The following is a 16548-nucleotide window of genomic DNA, read 5'->3' as shown; positions in this document are numbered from 1 at the left end:
GACGCTTAAGGCGTTACTAGGAACGTTAATCAGAGAACTATTGCCAACCTTCTAAAGGACAGTAGATGATGTGGGTGTATGCAGTTGGGCCTTAGATGAGCTGAGCTGGGTGGACAGAACATACAAGAGCTGTGAAGACCAACTCTTTTTATTTGTATCTGCTGTCCCCAACCTCCCACCTCCTCTGCCACAGTTTATCTTTTCCTTCTGTCGGTAAACTGAGGAGACAAAGATGTTCGATTGAGCTGCATTATTTTTATTTGTTATTTTTTTAGTATGAAATTTATTGTCAGATTGGTTTCCATATAACACCCGGTGCTCAGCCAACAGGTGTCCTCCTCAATGCCCATCACCCACCCTCCCCTCCCTCCCACCCCCCATCAACACTCAGTTTATTCTCAGTTTTTAAGAGTCTCTTATGGTTGGGCTCCCTCCCTCTCTTTTTTTTTTTTTCCTTCCCCTCCCCCATGGTCTTCTGTTAAGTTTCTCAGGATCCACATAGGAGTGAAAACATATGGTATCTGTCTTTCTCCGTATGACTTATTTCACTTAGCATAACACTCTCCAGTTCCATCTACATTGCTACAAAAGGCCATATTTCATTCTTTCTCATTGCCAAGTAGTATTCCATTGTGTATATAAACCACAATTTCTTTATCCATTCATCAGTTGATGGACATTTAGGCTCTTTCCATAATTTGGCTATTGTTGAGAGTGCTGCTATAAACATTGGGGTACAAGTGCCCCTGTGCATCAAGCACTCCTGTATCCCTTGGGTATATTCCTAGCAGTGCTATTGCTGGGTCATAGAGTGGATCTATTTTTAATTTTTTGAGGAACCTCCACCCTGTTTTCCAGAGCGGCTGCACCAGTTTGCATTCCCACCAATAGTGCAAGAGGGTTCCCGTTTCTCCACCTCCTCTCCAGCATCTATAGTCTCCTGATTTGTTCATTTTGGCCACTCTGACTGGCGGGAGGTGATATCTGAGTGTGGTTTTGATTTGTATTTCCCTGATGAGCGACGTTGAGCATCTTTTCATGTGCCTGTTGGCCATCTGGATGTCTTCTTTAAAAAGAAAAAAAGGGGCGCCTGGGTGGCGCAGTCGGTTAAGCGTCCGACTTCAGCCAGGTCACGATCTCGCGGTCCGTGAGTTCGAGCCCCGCGTCGGGCTCTGGGCTGATGGCTCAGAGCCTGGAGCCTGTTTCCGATTCTGTGTCTCCCTCTCTCTCTGCCCCTCCCCCGTTCATGCTCTGTCTCTCTCTGTCCCAAAAGTAAATAAACGTTGAAAAAAAAAATTAAAAAGAAAAAAAAAGGAGCTGCATTATTTTTATACCTCTCTTAGGCCATTGATTGGTAGCATGACATAAGCAACCTGTAACAAAGTTTTATCAAGGAAAGGGGACAGGGATGGGCATTGGTCAAGCCTCTATCTCATGCCAGGCATGTGTAACATTGCATCGCACCCTCATCACAACCTAAGAAGTGATTACATTGTCCCCATTTTAAAGATAAAGAAGCAGACTGCTGAGGAGTGAAGCAACTCATCTCAGCTCACCTGATTCATGTGTGCAAGGTGTGGGATTTGAACCAGACCTTTCTTGGCCCTGTTTTTGTATGTGGTTACACCACCATTCCTCTAGGAGATGAGGTATCAGAACGGAAGGGAACTTCCAAGGGAGAAAGCAGACTTCCTTCCAGCCCTCCCAGAAAAGATTGCAGATGCCTTCTCAGGACAGAGGGAGAGTGGGCGGAGAATCGCTGCGTTGGAAACCTGTCCCGACAGTGATGATTAGAACACAATCTTTGATATCCAAGGAAGTGCTCACTAACATACGTTATTTAAAATCTAGAAGCCTCAGTTTCCCCAACTATAAAGTGGAGATCGTGATAGTACCTACGGGTAGATTTTTCAAAGGGATTATAGAAAGTAATGTGTTCTAGAAAATAATGTGCCTAGCACTATGCCTGGCTCACAGTAAGTATTCAAATCTTGATTATCAGTATTTTTGTTGCATACAGAAGCTTCCACTGCCAAAGTTACTTCATCAGGATGCACTGTAGTCTTGACGTTGAAAAGGTGACAAAGGTTGATCTTGTTGAGCTCTGCCCTGGGTAGGGCCTGGGGTCCAGTGGCCATGTAGATTAGACTCAAAAGTTTTTGTCCCAGCTAACCTGTTATAACATTATCAGTAAGACTTTAGGAGTTAGGGACTTGCCATATTTTCAAGAGCTACACCTTAATTTCTTGAACATGTATTTTTAAAAATTTTTTTTATTACATTTCTTGATTTTTGAGAGACAGCACGCAAGTGGGGGAGGGGCAGAGAGAGAGGGAGACACAGAATCCGAAGCAGGCTCCAGGCTCTGAGCCATCAGCACAGAGCCCGATGCGGGGCTCAAACCCACGAACTGGGAGATCATGACCTGAGCCGAAGTTTGATGCTTTACTAACTGAGTCACCCAGGCACCCCTAATCTTTATTTATATTTGAGAGAGAGAGACAGACAGACAGAGCATGAGCAGGGGAGGGGCAGAGAGAGAGGGAGACACAGAATCCAAAGCAGGCTCCAGGATCTGAGCCGTCAGCACAGAGCCCGATGCGGGGCTCGAACTCACGAACCGTGAGATCATGACCTGAGCCAAAGTCGGACACTCAACCGACTGAGCCACCCAGCTGCCCCGTCTTCAACATGAATTTTAAAAATAATTTCCCCTCGGGGCACCTGGGTGGCTCAGTCGGTTAAGCGGCCGACTTCGGCTCGGGTCACGATCTCACGATCCGTGAGTTCAAGCCCCGCGTTGGGCCCTGTGCTGACAGCTCAGAGCCTGGAGCCCGTTTCAGATTCTGTGTCTCCCTCTCTCTCTGCCCCTCCCCTGTTCATGCTCTGTCTCTCTCTGTCTCAAAAATAAATAAACGTTAAAAAAAATAATTTCCCCTTACTTTAAAAGTAATATTTGTTGAATTTTTAAATTTCAGCTGACCCTTGAACGATGTGGGGGTGAGGGGTACTGAAACCCCATGCAAAAATCCGCATGTAACTTCTGATTCCCTAAAAACTGCTAATAGCCTACTGTCGACCAGAAGCCTTATCAATGATATAAAATAGTCAATTAACACATATTTTGTGTGTTACATGTATTATCTACTGTATTCTTAACAATAAAGTATGCTAGAGAAAGGAAAATGTGATTAAGAAAATCCTAAGAAAGAGAAACTGCATTTATAGTCCTGCACTGTATTTACTGGAAAAAAACTGTGTGTAAGTGGTCCCGCAAAGTTCAAAGCCATGTTGGGTCAGCCGTAGTTGGCAAAATATACTTTGCGCCAGTATTCATCACTCTCTACATTTTCTTAGATTCAGTCCACACCTCATTTATATCATCTGCTGGACACTATAAGAATTTGAATTTATTATTCCTGACTCTCAGCCTTATCTTTTGGGGGAGAGAGAGAGAGAGAGAGAGAGAAATCAAGCTACTTCATCAGGAATAAGAGACATTCCAGCAAGTTCAAGTGTATGGAGACACAAAAAAAAGTTATTTTATACCTTTCCATCCCTGATTTTCTCCTCTCTCATTTATACTAGAAGAGTATAGAGAAGAGCCACAGTATAAATCCTGCTCCTGGCACTCATAAATTTAAAAGTAAGCGATTATATTTCACTTTACAAAATCTTTACCAAAATAAATTGTGATGGACTGAATAAGCAACATATTTATAAAGGCATAGAGAAAAGACCAGAAAATTGCCACACACCACACTCTGGTGTTAACTTAGGTCATCCCTAAAAATATGTTACTGGGTATGGAGAAGAAAGTTTCTGCTTGGTGTAGTTCTATATTATCTGAGTTTGTTTCAAAGAACATCAATTTCTTAAGAGTTTGGAAACATTGTAAAAGACTTCCTGTTAATGAGGGCAGAGGAGAAATATCTAGCTCCTGTGTAATCTCTAAAATTAACCAAGAACAACAAAATACAGAATGGGGAAAAAGAATCTCCACTTCTAGGAAACTTCAACTCAGGAGAGGGTCCGCAGGTACTTGAAGGAAGAGGAAAAGTAAGGAGGATCTTCTGCAGACCTGGTGGAGAAAAAAGAGAATCCAGGGTTTTCCAGAGTAGGACACACACACACACACACACACACACACACAGTAATATTTGTTATGTAATGAAAATGTTGGAAAGAGAAGCAAAAAATAAATTCAAAAATATTCGCCAAACTACCATCTTTAAACAATGGTACCATTTTTATGTTGCTTTTATATTTTACATATTTTTGTTTGCTTTTCTCATTTTGGGGTTTTTTTAAAAAAATATTTATTTATTTTGAGAGAGAGAGTGAGCACTAACAGGAGAGGGGCAGAAAGTGAGGGAGAGAGATGATTCCAAGCAGGCTCTGCACTGTCAGCACAGAGCCCAACGCAGGGCTCACTCTCACAAATGGGGAGATGGTGACCTGAGCCAAAATCAAGAGTTGAACACTTAATCGGTTGAGCCACCCAGGTGCCCACATGTGCCCAGGTAAATTATTTACCATTGCACTTTTTTTTTGCACTTTATGTGAATTGTCTGTCTTTATCTTTTTCTTATTGAATTGTTACACCTGCTTATATATTGAACATATTAACTGTTAACATATTTAAACATGTAATTTTGTTAGTATATTTAAACATGCTTGTCCTTTCCTCATAGTCATCATTTTTGATATTTTGGTATGCAGACATTTTTTGCATTTATGTAATAAACATTATTAGTTTCTTTCATGATTATTGCCTTAGGATTCATGCTTCACAATCCAATATTACATAAATATCTACCTCCATATTCTTGGAGACCATTGTTTCCTTTGTTTACACTTATAAATGTCACCTAAATGTCATTTAGATTTCATCTAAAATGTATTCTTTCAGTCATTTGAATCAGGGACTCCTATTCCTTCACTCTCCCCAAAGGAATAGCCAATTGTCACAACACCAAAACTATTGAATAATATAGCACATTTTCTTATTTAAGTGTTACTTTGATCAAACACTAAATTTCCTATATTTACTTGGGAATGTTTCTAGGAGTTTTTGTTTGTTTGTTTGTTTCAATAACCCTATACCAGCATCCAGTGGTATTTTAAGTTCATCATATATTCTAATTGGTGGCAGGAGAAAATCTCCTTTATGACTCTTCTTTTCAAACATTCTCGGTTATTCTTACACATCTATTTCTCCTCATAAATTTTTGGGTTCTTTAATGAAGTAAAGAAGAGGGGGGATTTAATTGACATTCGTTTATAGTCTAACGTGGGGGGAGAATTTGCAATTATTAGTATAATTAAGTCATCTTTCTATATTTATTGGGGGGGGAAGCCATTTTTTTCCTTCCAGATCACGTATGTTGAATGTCTTCTTTAAATGCAGAGACAGAAGTAGCTTTCTGGCGAATACTTTTTATTTATTTACTTATTTACTTTTTATTTATTTACTTATTTATAAAAGTATTGGTGAATACTTTTTAATCGCAGAACGACCGTGAATGTAAAATAGCACCAGTTCTGGATTCTTCCTTTCTTTTTGTGTTTCAAGCTTTCATGTAGCCAAGTCATGCAGAAGAACTGGGAGATACCCACTAGAAAGATTAGGGAAAGAAAATGAAGTTTCATTTCGGAAAGAAAAACTTCAACTACTAAAAAGACATGGAAGGAGATGCGATTGTAGCCAACAGCTACCTGGACGATACTTTGTTCTTAGGATGTGGCCGTCTGGTCCTCTTTCGTCCTTCTTGCCAGGCTCCGAAGAGCACATGTTTGGTAGTGAGGAGTCTTTTTTTCTTTTGACTTGAAATGAGGTACATCAATGATTTTACCATTGCTTTGAAAACTAATCTTCTAAGGCTAGAGGAGAACTCGTTCAAAAAAAAAAAAAATTAAATTGCACTTTTTTTTTTCTTTTTTAGCTTTTATTATTTCTGCGGTTACTTAAGAATGGTGAGAAAGTTTTACAGTCTTGCGGAAAAGAGACGTAGCATTTCTTCCGCAAACTATCGAAAGTAGTTAATCTATTTAACTTGTTACATGATCCTTTCATAATTGTCTGGATGTGCGTGGAGAGGAGTGGGTAAGGCACTTTGGGTTGGCAAACGGAGGAGAAACCTTTCAAGACATAGCTAAAGATGTGGCACATGGCATATTGTCATATCCTATGGCCCAAATCTATTATTAAAAATCACAAATCTATTATTACTTGATTGGAATACTTGATTGGAAATCAAGTAATACTTGATTGGAAATACAAATACTGAGGTTACAACCTTCAGATTTAAAGTCCCTTTTTCATAGTTATTTTAGAGTAGATCAGTTTAAGGTGCCGAATCCCTCAACCAGGGAGTTAGTCTCTGATTTAGCATTAAATCAAAGGCTTAAAGTTCTTGAAATGAATTTTATTTGTCTTGCATAAGGAAACTAAGAAACGTACAGAAAGTGGCAGTCTTGATCCTACCACAATAATGAAATTCCAGTACATTTTTTACACGTGAACAGCACGAGGACCCAACAACCAAGATGGCCCCTTGGCTTTCCTCTGAAATTCCCAGTCGTACAAGGGCTCTTCCTGCTCATGCTGTTTCTCTGGTTGAGGGCGGAGGCCTGAATATGTGAAATCGCCAAGTGATTTCTTTTTTCCAGTCTAAAGCTGATAGCTACACAGTATTGATACAACCATCTTTTGTTTCCTTCAAAAATGGCTCCTGTAAAAGCAATGGAAGGATGATGTTTAAAACATTTTGGCAGCCACAGTGACGCGTTTGTAGCCCGGGTAGCAAACCGTGCAGATGTTAGCATGTTGGATTTGGGGGAAATGTAACCATATCGGAAATAAACAATTTCTGTATGCATTCTGTGTCCTTTATATATATACATATATATATATATATATATATATATATATATATATATATATATATAAATACATGAGACAAAAGGAACCCTTTGTAATTTTTCTCCAGTGTTTATAGGTATCGCTGGTCCCGAACGTGGCTTAGCTATGCCAATGGCAAACACCGTCACTGAATTTGTTTTAGACATTCTCTGTTTATAGAAATACAGCATTCGTTTGTTGTACCTGGTGACTATTAACTGCTCTAATTGTGCTGTAGACCCGTTCACAAGTTTGTTGAAGTTACACATTATAATTTTAAAGGAGTTAATTGAATACTAATCCAATGCACAGCACAAAAAATTATTTGAACCATGCCAAGGAAAGCCGAAAATCCCACAAGCTGCCTTGGTCCTCGTAAATCCCTACCCCTGTGAAACTTGAGAAAATGAATATTCAATATTTTGTCCATTTGAGTCTCTTGACATTCTATTGATTCACTTTATTTTCCCAACAATTTTCTGACAGGTTTCCCAATGTGGATTCTGTAAACTCTTTGATATTCATCTTGTGATTGCCTTTGAAAATGAGCGCCAACTTTGGGCTGGGGCTCAGAACTCAGGAGCCCCAAGCCCTTCACACCCTGGGAGCCAGCATGTGGTAGAATTGTGCTGAATTACCATGTGATCTTCAGATCCGGGACAAAGTCAAACATCAGGAGGGGAGGGAGGTTTGACAGCGTGTGAAACCTAAGTTATCTTTGTGAACCAGTTACGGCTCCCGGGGCTCTTGGGGGTGAAGAGAAGTGGAGAGTGGCTGGACCTTAAAATTGTGTTGGTAGGGGAAAAGCAGAGGGAAACAAATCCCTTAGAGGTGAAAAAGAACAAAGAAAACAAATAGGCAAGGCAGGCAAGAAGCGCCCATCCCAACAACTTTTCTCATTGGAATAGTCCAGGGGCTGTGGTGGGAATGGCAGTGACTCATAGAGAAAGGGGGTGTAGGAACAGGTGAGTCTCTCCCCAGGGCGGGATGGCAGAGGCAGTTGATGTCACCATTCTAGAGAGTGCCATCAGACACAGGTAGAGACACAGGCTCCTTTTTCCCATTCTAATGTTATCCTTTATTAGAAGAGGGATCTCACCCTTGTTAAAACTAAATTTTGACCTGCATCTGTCAGAGGAAGGAATTAACACGCAGATCCTTACGGACCTCCTCCTGGTCGGCTGTGTTACTTTCTCCATCACACTCAGTGTAAGCACCCTGTAGTAGCTTAAATTCCATGATTCACTCATTTTGGTATCCCTTAGTGCCTAGCTCCACACAATGCACGGAGTGCATTCTCAATGATATTTGTAGAGTTAAGTGAGTGAATGAACATGTACATGGTCTATAATATAGAAGATGTCAGTTTCGCCTACCACCCAAGCAGACGCCCTCCTCTTCAGATTAGGAGCAGCTACGTTATCTGCTTACCTCTGTATAACTGACCCTAGAGACCAGTTTGAATATGTGCATGTGTGTGTGCATGCGTGTCTATGTGTGTGTATATGTATATATGCATGTGTATATATGAATATATATATATGTATATATATTTCAAACACTCTTTGACACTGTTCTTAAACTCAAGATGTTTAAAATTTTTTTTTTAACATTTATTTATTTTTGAGAGACAGAGAGTGACAGCATGAGCAGGGGAGGGGCAGAGAGAGAGGGAGACACAGAATCCAAAGCAGGCTCCAAGCTGTTGCACAGAGCCCAATGCGGGGCTCGCACTCACAAACCGCGAGATCATGACCTGAGCCAAAGTCGGATGCTTAACCAACTGAGCCACCCAGGCCCCCCAAACTCAAGATGTTTTTAAATGACGTCTTTGGATTTTTACCTTGAAGGTGGAGATGCTACTCACTTCTCTCTTAATGCTTTTGGCAGCCGAGACCTTGACTTCTCCCCACTGAGGTTCCTGGTTAAATTAACTAGCCTGTTCAATAAAAAAAAAAAAACTATTAAGTTGGCTGTTTTGACTGTTTGAGTATTGACTTGGGCAAACTGGCTGGGCATTTAAACAAAACTCCAATGGCTTTTCTCTCTGCTGATTGTACCTAAAGCAGCACACTACAGGTTTAGAGTCTGGGGCGGTGATGTTCGCGCGGGTTTAGTTTTCTTTACTTTTCTTGGAAAAAACTTAAGTCACCAAAGGTGACAGAATTTTGAGGTTAACGCAAAATATTTTTGATTTATTTTCACGAGGTGGGAGTGGTGTTTCACAAAATAAAAATGAAAAATTCAGTGGCACTTACTGCTTTAGGCTTTGTGCAACAGCTTTCAGTTTATGCATACTCCTTCTTGGACGCAGTCAGTCCTCAGTTAATATTTGTGAGTTAGTACCTCCCCTCTCTTCCCCTCCCCTAAGACCAATAGTAAGTTTCAAGATGGACCATGGCCTCTTAATTCACCAGCAACTCCTTGCACAGAATCGCTTGGTCAGTCAGGTATTGTTATCTGTAGGGACAGCCGCTGACATTTATTCAGATTTCAAATTAACAGGGATCCGCATACTAGGATCTGAGGGTCATATCTGGCCCATTACCTGTTCTTGTCAATAAAGTTTTATCGGGACACAGCCACGCTCGTTCATTTACATATGGCCTATGGCTGTTTCCAGACTACAGGAGCGGAGTTCAGCAGTTGTGACAGAGACCTTACAGCCCACAAAGCCTAAAATCGTTTCTGTCTGGCCTTTTCCCAAAACAAATTTCCCCAGCTCCTGGTTTATGAGGTGCTATGCACTGTGCAGTCACATCATGGGTCATCCCTTTCGGTTTTGCACAACCGTCCGAAGTGACGCGAGCTGCGGTGAGCCCCATTTTACAGATGAGGAAACTGCGGCACCCAGAGGCCCAGGAAGGGAGTGACGGAGCAAGCAGAACCCAGCTGGGTGGGACTCAAAAGGCTGTGCGTTTTGCCTCTGCCCTGCCGGCCTTCCATCCGGTGAGGGAACGGATCCCCTTGTCCTGGCCGCAGGGAGCATTCGGTCAATAGATGGAAAAGGATGTCAGGGTGTGCCTCGCCTTCTCCAACTCATCCCGAGCAGTGCCTCCAGTTCCCTGGTGGGAGAGGCATGGCTGAGAGTGATGGAAAGCACTGCGGCTGGACGGGCCGGGCGGAGAGAAGGGGCCTGTGTCCCTCCCAGGCCCGCAGCTGACAAGCCTGGCATCTAGAAGACGGTGTGCAGAATCCCCGGCCCACAGCTATCAATCTCCCGAGTGGGCGTCCATGGAGATTAATTTTGTGTCAGAGCGTGAGCTCTCTCAGGCAACACGGGAGCCCAGCAAGGCATGTTAACTGTCACCCGATAGCTCCACAAACACAAGGGAAGGTGCTGGTGGTGGCGTCCCAGGACCCTCTCTGCCGGACCTCAGTCTCCTGCGGAGAGGCCATTTGTTCCTCCCACTCCGGATGGAAAACTTCACCTCCTTCCAAAACTGCCCCCCCCCACCGCCCCAGACAACGGAGGCTCCAAGGAGGAGTGCCGATGGGGGGAGCTTCACCTAAAGCCAGACAGAGAGGGGGCAAGGAGGTTCACGGACAAAGAGCTGTAAGGCGAGCAGGCTTCCTTCCTTCATGTAAAATTGTTCTAAAAACCCCTCTGCTAATGACGTGGTGATTTTCACAGTAGTAAATGGGCCGACTTGAAAAATCCGTGGGAGGTCACTAATTTTCCCTCTGCCTGTCACTGTGTCGATGGTGGTTCCGATGCACCTTAATTACAGTACCTACAGGTGGAATATTATACAGTGTTTACATTCAGCAGAATAGATTTACTGAGGGAAATGAAACCGCCAGCTTCCTTCCGGTTGTACTCTTATCAGGCAGAAAGGGGGCTGGCGGGCCTCTGGGTTAATGCCGCGGGTTTGGAGCTGAGACCCCACCTCACGGCAGCCAACGGTACTGGGGTATCTCCGGCCTCAGCTGGAGAGCTGTGCTGAACGAAGGAGTCAAAGGAAAGTTCCAAAACTTGGATTCAGGATTTTCAGATCAGAGGGGAAAGCGTGTGTGTGTGTGTGTGTGTGTGTGCGCACGTGTGTAGAGAACGAGATCGTGCAATTATTTAAAGAACCAACTTTCCACTGCCTATCACCATAGGGAACAGGAGGAACCCAGGTAAACCTAAGGGTACCCCTTGCCCCACCACGTCTTACTGTTTTTTCATGTTTATTTATTTTTGAAAGAGAGGGAGAGCTAGCGGGGGAGGGGCAAAGAGACGGGGAGAGAGGATCCAAAGCAGGCACTGTGCTGACAGCAGAGAGCCTGACGTGGGGCTTGAACGCAACTTCAAGATGGTGACCTGAACCGAAGTCTGATGCTTAACCGACTGAACCCCCCGGGCGCCCCACCAGATCGTATTTTTATGCACAAGGAAGTGGAGGACAGAACCTCTGCCTGGAGGTGAAGAAGGTATACACAGCCATCTAGTTGGGGGTTGGGAGGACGTTGCTCTCTGTTGTTGGTTGTTCCATTTTATCTTTCGCATTTTACATGAGGCTTTACTGGAAATTTGACTAGAAGGGAAGCCAGCAGCCTCCACTGACCCGGAGGGGTTGGGAGTCTGGGTCTGAACCCAGGGGCTGAAGTCTCCAGCCCGTCACCTTGTCTCCATCTTTCACGTTCCTCATCCACAAAATGGGCTTAATAGTAGCAGCCACCTTGGAGCACCTTAGCTCAGTTGGTGGAGCACCCGACTTCTGATTTCCGCTCAAGTCCTGATCCCAGGGTCCTGGGATCGAGCCCCATATTGGGCTCTGTACTGGATTCTCTCTCTCCCTCTCTCTGCCCCTCCTCTGCTTGCATGTTCACTCCCCCCCCCCTCTCTCTCTCTTTCTCAAAGAAGTAAGTAAACTTAAAAACAAAAAACCTGCCTCACCCAGTTGCTGTAGGAGTTTACTGAGGTAATATGCATAGAGTGCTCATAACAGTATCCAGTACATAGTAGGTGATCAATTAAAGCCGTCTATTGCTATCAGAAGTCATTGCAAACATGGACTTTTTAGAGTCGATGGAACTTCGTTTCTAGTCCTGTCTCTGCTAAGGAATAGCAGTGATGTTATCTGAGTTAATAAACCTCTCTCAGCCTTAGCCTTTACTCGTCCATAGCATGGGGATAAGAGTACTTTTTGATGAGGGTTGCAGGCAAAATACCCAAATTTCTTGCTCGTCACAACCACTAGCAACAAATCTGGGTGTTGTCTAATCTTTAGGAAGGGGCATAGTCCTAAGGGCCTGGTCAAGTTTTCAAAGTCACTGATTTCTTCTCAAGGGGGCTTAATTCTTTAGTCATTACACAGTTAACATTATTCCCAGCAGGTCATGCCTGGGTTCTTGGCTAAACCTAGACTCGCCTAATGGAGTCCCAGGAGCACATTCTCCATCTGAAAAAAAAAGAAGTTCGCAAAACCATGGCACGTACTTGAGAACGAAAGCCCCGGGGATGTTCCAAGATGACGCCGAGCCACAGGAAAACATTGCAGTGGAAATAATCCATGTAGCATTTCCGAGCTTGGTCCCTGAGTTGGCCCCATTCAAGAAATGGACAAAGTACCTGAGGGTTTTATGGTTTCAAAAGAATTTACCCATCCGTCTTGGGGAGTCACAGCCCTGTCACTACTCCTCCTCCGTGCAGGAGCAGACCCAGCAGGCAGAGAAGGCTCAAGGCCACAGGTTGACGGCAGCTCGAGGCCCTCCAGCATCTTGGCTCTGGGTCCCCCCTCAGCCTTGCTGAATGGCCTCTCTGCAGGAGCAACTATAAGGTTAAAAAAAAAAAAAAAAAAAACAACTCCAAAGAGGAAGGAAGGAAGAGAGGGAGGGAAAGAAAACCTCACTCTTCTGTCCCCACCCGGCCTCATCTACTCTGATTTTACATTCGTTAGAGAACTGGGAGCTCCAAGCGTGAAATGAGAGTTCCCAGACAGACGAGGATTTTTGCCATCTTCGGCCAGATCACTTCTTCACGTTGTACTTGAGGCTTTCCTCGCCAACCGTAATGCATATGCGCGGTGCTCACGGGGCTCCATCGTTAGGCTGGGCATTTGGATCTAATTGTAAAAGGTCCGCATCCTTCAAACGGTGACTTCTCGCTTCTGTGGCCCAGTTAGAGCCCCTCTGGGGGCCGTTGCTCAGGTGGGGATTGGGCTTGGCTGGGAGGACGTGGTGTGGACACAGTCCCTGTCTCACCTAGGGCCCTCTTCGAGCTTGCAATTATATTGTTTCATTTCAGGGCTTGCAGCTAAAGCTGACCTTTCTTTGCATTACAACTAGTTTCATTAACACCTCTTCCTTGCCTTCCTCAGTGTGAGCTTTTATAATTTGGTTCGGGGAGCCAGATTGCTTGGGCAGGGGGGCGCGCACAGTCAGTCGCCAGCACTGTTCTGGGCACCGGGCACTTCCAAAAGACTTCCAGACGACTCCGGCTTCTACTTGCCAACTGGAACTTAAAAAGCAGCATCAGGGGCGCCTGGGTGGCACAGTCGGTTAAGCGCCCGACTTCAGCCAGGTCACGATCTCGCGGTCCGTGAGTTCGAGCCCCGCGTCGGGCTCTGGGCTGATGGCTCAGAGCCTGGAGCCTGTTTCCGATTCTGTGTCTCCCTCTCTCTCTGCCCCTCCCCTGTTCATGCTCTGTCTCTCTCTGTCCCAAAAAACAAACAAACAAACAAACAAAAAAAGTTGGAAAAAAAAAAAGCAGCATCAACAGAGTCAGTGCCTCAGTGATTTTTAGAAATCTAGTGTTTTAGAACCACAGTGGATCTTAGGCATTATGGCGAATTGAACCCTTAGTTCAAAAGTAAGGAAAAGGAGGCTGAGAGGCGACCCGGCGCATGGCTGGGCTGACGTCTTCACAACCCAGCCCCCAAATAAAGCCCCTCCCGGGGTGCCCTGAGGTTTTCCATGATACACGATAACTGTTTTGTCATGAAAACTAATTTAAGTGCACGATAACAATTAGAACGTTGGAAGATGATCTGTTTAGCCTTTTACTCCAGATAAACAGTACTCTGTCTACACTACTGGCTTTAGAACTATTGTTTGGTTTTTAAATTTTTTAAAATTATTTATTAATTTTGAGAGAAAAAGAGAGAGAGAGACAGAGTGTGAGTGGGGGAGGGGGAGGGAGAGAGGGAGACACAGAATCTGAAGTAGGTTCCAGGCTCTGAGCTGTCAGCACAGAGCCCCACGCGGGGCTCGAACTCACGGACCGTGCGATCATGGCCTGAGCTGAAGTCAGATACTTAACCAACTGAGCCACCCAGGCACCCCTAGAACTATTGTTTTAAGGCCAGGGGAGAGGGATATGGTTGACTTTTGAACAATGTGGGGGTTAGGGGCACCAACCCCCTCCACGGTCGAAAATTTGCGTATAATTTTTAACCCCCCCCCCAAACTTAACTACTAATAGCCTACTTTTAACTGGAAACTTTACTGATGATATAGGCAGTTGATTAACACATATTTTGTAGTTACATCTATCATAGACTGTGTCCCTGAAGTAAACTAGTGAAAAGGAAATGTTATTAAGAGAATCATAAGGAAAAGAAAATACACTTACAGTCCTATACTGCGAAAAATCCTCATACAAGTGGACTTGTGCATTCCAAGCCCCTGTTGTTCAAGGGTCAACTGTTGTCACATTGCTGTTTGCTCGTAAGGGGGTGCTTTCGTGTTTGAAATCGGTGGAGCAAAGTCCTCGAAGCCATCATGAACAACGGTCTAGAAAAAGAAAAGTGCTAGACTCTCCAGCAAGGAAGCGTTTGCCATGTAAAGATTCACTTGGGCAGGAAACTTCACAAATTATAAACTAGTGGCATTTCCAAATGAGTGGCATTTTACTTTACGGTCCTTTGAAGCATGCACCGTCACCGTCAAATGATTATATAAAGGACTGATTTTATTACACGAGCTCACTTGGTATCTATGCCCCCAGTCGGCTATCCTGGGGGAAGAAAAGGTAGTGTGGTTGATTAAGAGGACCTAAACTGAATTTCGAGACCTGATTTCTGGCTCTGGTTCTGCCTCTAACCAGCTCTGTAACCGGGCATATTACTTTGTGTCTTTTGATCTCAGTTTACTGCCTTTACGTGCACTCACGGGTCTCCAGTAGCTGGCCAGATTTGGTAAAAACAAAACCAAAAGTCACAGGCATCTAGATAAATTTGAATATCAGATGAACCATGGATATTTCTCAGTAGAAGTATGTCCCCAGAGCCATTTGGGACATTTCGTATACTGTTCTTAAACTATTCATTGTTTTTCTGAAATTCAAATTTAGCTGGGTGTTTTTGTATTTTATCTGGCAGCCCTGGTCTCTAAAATCCTCTAGATCTTAAATTTGAATTCTGTAACGAACGTATCTGACTTTTTGTTTCTAAAAGAGAGTGTGAGTGTGTCTGAGGGAGGAAGGCCGGAAGAGAGAGAGACAGAGAGACAGAGACAGAGAGAGAATTCCCCGAAAATACCAGATTTCCAGTCCACAAAAGGATAGTTTGCAGCATCTAGACGAACAATGTTTTACAAAACTCTCAATTTTGAGGGGCAGCTCCCTGGGAAAACAGCAGGCTTTCCTAATGGCCCTGAGACCTGGATGTCTTGAAGGCCCAGGTAGCTCTGTCCCCTTAGACTGTCTCATTCACAGGCAGTTTTGTGCCGGATGTTGGGTGAAGGCAGATCGGTTCTAGTCCTTTCGGTTCACAGAGGCAATCACACTTAATCCTCACTCCATGCCACCGTGCCACTATGCACAGAGAACCAGAGAAGCCACTCCGAGGGGGCCTAGACAAAACATCCTTCAGTGGAAGCCAGGAATGGTTCTGGGCCTTCTCTTTCTCCCCAGGTGGTGGAGATGGCCGCGTCCTGGGTCTACCTTCTGTGTATATGGGGAAAAGGGTGCAGGGACACGGGTGCAGAGCAAAGTGGAGGAAGGGGAGGGAGATGCTGGCAGCCAGTGTTACGGGATGGAAATGGGAGTAAACAAAAGGCCTGGTAGCTGGAGGTGGGATGAAAAGATCGGATTTCCAACAGAGCCTTAAAAAATAATGGCAGATAACGCTTTATCCTGTATTACAGTGAGGTCCCTCCCTTAAGAATAATGACCACCTCTTCGGTCCATTTAGTCTGGGTCTTTTGCAATTTATCAGAGATGAGTTTCCTGGAGTCTGCGATCCCATTCAAGGCAGTGTGGAAACATGCAGAAGTGTGTTGATTACATTTCCACAGTCCTGGCACTCTGCCCTTGAGAGGAGCCGTCCCTCCGCTGATTTCTGGAATGGATGGGCAAACAGAGCCCCAGTGTCTCCAAAAGCACTTCTGCGTCCCCCACTCACGCACCCACACATCTACACACACACAGCCACACAGCGTCCCTGAATTGAGAGACCTCACCTCCGTGAAGTAGGGCGCAGAGCCAGAGCCCGGGTGTGAACACGATATGGTTAGGAGACAACGTTTTATAGACAGAAAGAAAGGAGGAAACACAACTCTTTGCTTTGGATGCAAATAAACTCAGCTTCACCTTTAACGCTCAAAACCTGCGCCCCTTGGCAAGACTTCTGGAGCCCGGTTCCAAAAGTATTAATCTTCCTCCGCTTACATGTGAAATAGGTCTTTGGGAACGGTTCCTCCAGCACTGCTCTTTCTCT

This window comes from Leopardus geoffroyi, chromosome E2 (assembly GCF_018350155.1).
Source record: "Leopardus geoffroyi isolate Oge1 chromosome E2, O.geoffroyi_Oge1_pat1.0, whole genome shotgun sequence".
In the NCBI taxonomy this organism is placed as follows: Eukaryota; Metazoa; Chordata; class Mammalia; order Carnivora; family Felidae; genus Leopardus; species Leopardus geoffroyi.
The sequence above is the reverse complement of the archived record's forward strand: the minus strand, read 5'-3'. Positions refer to the sequence as shown.